The sequence below is a fragment of the Arachis ipaensis genome, chromosome B4 (assembly GCF_059453495.1).
Source record: "Arachis ipaensis isolate K30076 ecotype BB chromosome B4, ASM5945349v1, whole genome shotgun sequence".
Taxonomy (NCBI): domain Eukaryota; kingdom Viridiplantae; phylum Streptophyta; class Magnoliopsida; order Fabales; family Fabaceae; genus Arachis; species Arachis ipaensis.
The window spans coordinates 144,827,425-144,832,608 of record NC_142439.1 but is presented as its reverse complement, the minus strand read 5'-3'; positions in this window follow the sequence as shown (position 1 = coordinate 144,832,608).

Sequence of the window (5,184 nt, the reverse complement as noted above, 5' to 3'; positions counted from 1 at the left end):
TTAGAAATTCTCCAGACAATACATCACTCTTTTTATTAATTTTGAAACCTACCCAGCCAAGGTTGTTGGAGGCTACTAGAACGACTCTTTCATCTTTTTATTTATTTGTATTATTTATTTATTTTATTTATTTGGTGGGCAATTCTATATATGAATGTGAATTATATAATATATGATTTTTTATTGAATTTATTAATGTGTCCTGATTAATAAGACTGATGAAAAGAAATTGAGAATACATTTTATAATTTGGAGGAAACACTTTTAAAATTGGACTGTCAAAAAGAAATTGAGAACTATTATTATGTGGTGGTTAATTGTTATTAATTAATAACTAATTGGATTCGTAAAACTAAATTAGATTTTATCTATCTTTATTAAAAAACGAGGGGAAACAAATAAAAAAAAAAAAAACAGTAAAGAGAGAAGAAAGACTAGAAAAAGAAAGTTTTTTCTTAGAAAAAAAAAAGTCTCAAATTAACACTTATATTTTCCCATAATTATTTAGGTATGGCATATAGGACAAAGGCTGCTTCCTACTATGATGACTGACTTTAGTTTAAACTCTAAAGTAATTAAAGTTTTCTTATAAAAAGTCGTATTAATACTAAGATTTAGTCAACATCGAAGTCATATATGTATGAAGTGTAAAAGTGTTATAATCTTATGGAGAAATCTTCAATGATTTAATTTTTTTTACTAATGAAAGAAAAGAAGGAGCACAATAATGCGCAGCCCTTTTTGAACATGTAAATTGCTTCTAAAAAATTAATAATTATATCTGGAAAAAATTAAAGAAAAAGGATAGATATTATTGTGTGTATATATAGATACATATACAAATAAAATTTAAAATTATATTTAAAATTTATAAAAAAATTTAATTAATTAAATATTTTTATAAAGTTTTAAAATATTAATTTTTATTTTTTTTTTGCTAAAGTTAGGAGACTCGAACCCGCAATCTCTTATTGAGTATGGGGAGACTATGCCATTTGAGCTATAACTCATTGGCTAAAATTTGGAAAGATATGTGACTCGAACCCGCGACCTCTTAATTGAGTATGAGGAGTCTATGCCAATGAGTTATAGCTCAAATGGCATAATCTCCCCATACTCATTTAAGAGGTTGCGGGTTCGAATTTCCTATCTTTGGTAAAAAAAAATATTAATTTTTATTATAAGTATTTTTTATAAGTACTTTTATAACATTTAAAAATTTGTTACAAGATATTATGAATACTATAAAAATTTATAATTAATATACTCATTACGTAGTAAAAATTTTTAAACTTCATAAAATTACAATATGTTTTTTATAGGCTCATATCTTTTATAAAATGGTGAGAGACATTAATATTGTAAAATCCGGTTAATTAATGGCTAATTAACTCATAAATGAGAATTTATTCTATAAAGCTAAAAATGTGATTTTTATGGCTTAATATGATAGAGGAGATTGAGACGAGAATTTCGATACCAACCGGACCCATATTGAGCCCTTGGCCCAACCTAACTAAACCAAAATCCTAATTTTCAGCACTCTTTCTCCTCACAACACACTCATACACGCTGAAATTTCAAGGAAATGTGAGAAGAACACTCTCTCAGGTTCTAACCCTTGTTTGCAAACCACCGTAACTTTTGATCTAGAGCTCCGATTGCCGCACCGTTTGCGGCCACGCGTTCACCGCGAAGAGCTCTACAAAACCCATACTATCAATCTTGAGGTAAGCCACGTTTTTTTCTTCGAATTCCAGCCCTTATTTTCGAGTTTCATGGGCAAAAATGTTGAGGTTTTGAGCTCCTTTGTGTTATAGGATCAAATTAGCTTGAGGGGAAGGCTTGCTCTAGCTCCCTTGGTCCTTGGGTAAGGTAAGATATATCAAACCTTAGTGAGAATGTTGAATTTGTTGTTTTGGGTATTGAGCTTTTGTGTCTTGGTGTGATATTGTGGCTTAGGCACTTTATATATGTATATTGGAGCTTGATTGGTGATTTTGGAAAGTTTGGAAGAGTGCTTTGTGTGCTAAAATCTGTTCTTGGAGGTGTTGAAGTCTTGAGGGATTGTGAAAAAGTGGTTTGGAAGTGCTCCGGGTTGAGCGGGAAAATCGGTTAAGGTATGATCTCGGTTTCCTGTATCTAAAATGTAATGTGGTGGAAAATACTTGGTCTAGAGGCCCTAAGATAGGGATTAAATTGTTGAGGTTGTTGAATGGTTGAAATATATTGTGTGGTCATATATATGATTATGAATATTGATGTTTTAGTTGGTATGATGTATGAGAGATATGCACGTTTGATATATGCTTGATGATTGATTGAGGTTGAATTGTGGGTGAAACCATGTTGATGATGAGTATGATATTGATTATGTGTAATGATGGTTGATTGGGAATGGTGTTGTTGAAAATTGGTATGAGAAAGAGTATATGACATGAAAATGTGTTTGTTTAGTATACTATAAAATTTAATATGTTTGTTTAGTATACTAAATTCATCTGAGTAAGTCCATTTATTTTATATGTTTAATTGAATCACTTTTATATGTTTGTTTATGTATTTATACTACCTAACATGTAAACTTTGGGAACCTAGGGGGTTTACGTTGAAGCCATTCTCTTCATAAACCGTGGGAAGCTATGAGGGTTTATGTTCAACGAATTCTCTTCATAAACCGTGGGAGGCTACCACGGTTTATGCCTAATGTGTTCCAACCATAATCCGTCCCTGGTAGCAACGGTTTACGTAGAAATTAGAAACCGTGGTTGGCTACCACGGTTTACATAATAGTAAAAATGCACATGCGCGTAACAAGTTTTCATTTTGTGTATTTAGGTAAAGGATTCACTCAATTTATTTATTTGGGTAAATTGTCCATATTATAACTTATCCCTATTATCTCTTACTTATTTCTAGAAGACAGATCTCAACAGACCCCTGCATGGAAGAACTGCTATCCGCCAATAATTGTGACACTACTCCAACGGTAGTTATTGGCTCATCACCTATAAATACACTGATATCTCTCAAGTATACTTAAGATCTAGGGCTTGTTTGGGTGAGCTTTTAAGAAAAGATCTTTTTTTGAGTTATCTTTTTTTTAAAAGATCTTATAGAGAAGTAAAAGTAATTTTATGTTTGGATATCTCATGTAAAAAGGTCTTTTTATCTATCAATTATGTTTGGGTATAACAATATAAAAATACTTTTTTGTTTATTTATTACATGAAAAATATCTTTTTTTTTAAAGGAAAAAAGATCTTCTAAAAATAGATGTAAATTACATCTTCTCAAAAAAGATCTTTTTTTTTTATTTTACTAGTGCTTTTACTTTTACTACTAGAAATTTACCAAACACGTTAAAAAATAAAAAAAGATATTTTTTTCAATGAAAAAAGATATTTTTTTAACAAAATAATGGCGCCCAAACATGCACCTAATATACTATAAACCTGATTGTATCCTTGCTGACTTAGGCATCGGAATGTCTTGCAGGTACCACCTCCCTTCTCTTCGCGAACAACTCGGACGGTGCCTACTTGACACAGGCTAAGTCGGACGCTACCTCATTAGGAGTCTAGACCTCACGTTCAGTCCCAAATACAATCCAGTTTCAGGTAACTCTCGAAACAGTTATATATAACTTATGAAAATGTTGAATTTTTTATTTTTTTTTTCAAACTTTTAGACAAACGTTTTTGAAAATTTTTTATTTATATCCATAAAAAATTAAAATAAAAATAAAAATTCACATTATTTTGATTTTTTTAAATATAAATAAAAATTTACTTTTAAAGATTACATATATAATATATTTACGGTTGGAAACCTTTATATACGTACACACCACTAGTTTGTGACTTTAATGGATCCATATAGGTGCAAGAGTTCTTTGTCTGTCTGATAGCTCACATATACATATCAGTCACAAACTCACAATAAATAGTATTTACAATAAATAAAAAAAGTGAATGCTTTTTTTTTTGAGTTGTCAATTATTTATTAAACTGTAGCTAGATAATTAGTTTTATCTTTATAGATTTATTTTGTAGTAATAATTGAAACATTGATTTCAATGTAAAGTAAAATAAATTTATGAAAATAAAAATTATATATAATTATATAGAAATGTTAATTATAATTTGATCTAATATGATAGATGTATCTGGAAAGAAATAAACTTTTTTTAGCAACAAATTCAAAACCTCTGAAAAAAAAACATATCACCTTGATTAGAATATTAGTATGTTGGTTAGGTGTGATATATAATAACCAATTAACCATACATTTTTTCTGAATTCAAGAAAATTCTTTTGGGTTGGGAAAATGGATCTTCTCCAGTTTTTTTAACACTTGATAGAATACAGTGTAATCTCTCACATTTGATTCTATGAGTGAGGCCAAAAATAAATAAGAGAAAGAGAGCAATAAATGATTAGATTGAACACTGGATACTATCCAGTTTTTTTTCATTGGAGAGAATCCACTCCCTGGTTGGTGTATGTTGTGCAAAATAATTACATTTGAAGTACCCTCTATATAGTCTATACTATGTATTTGAAAAAAAAAAAAGAAGAAAAAACAATTAGTATCTGGTGGTTGGTTCGTAGGAATTTCTGTTGGTCCCTTTTCAACACAATAATTTACTAATAACTATTCATTAATAATATTATATTTGTTCCGGAATTTCTATGATGATCAAAGTCGAACTATCAATGTAAATCAGTTAATAATTATTAGGTACCAGACAAATGACACAGCAAAATATAGAGATGAAAAATTAGAAATTTGTATAAAATATAGAAACAATTGAATAACTTTCTTTGAGAATTACAACTTCTCTCTATCACAAGGAGATTACAATAACACTCTCTCTTGACAAAAGGAGAATACACTTCTCTCTCTATCTATAGGAGAAAACTACTCAAAGAAATATTATGTTATTCTATCTGGATGACTTGATTGAAATGAATTAAAGAAAAACTCAATTTATAGGTGAGTCTCTTCAATATGAACCATCCGTCAATTAGAGGTATATAATTCTTCTCTTTTTCAACCACTAAAATTCTAAGGTTATAAACTAAGATTGTTTATTACCTCTCATTTTATTTAGTTATTATTTATTTATATATTTTCTAAAATTAGCTTTACTAATTTTCACAATCTCCCACTTAAAACTAA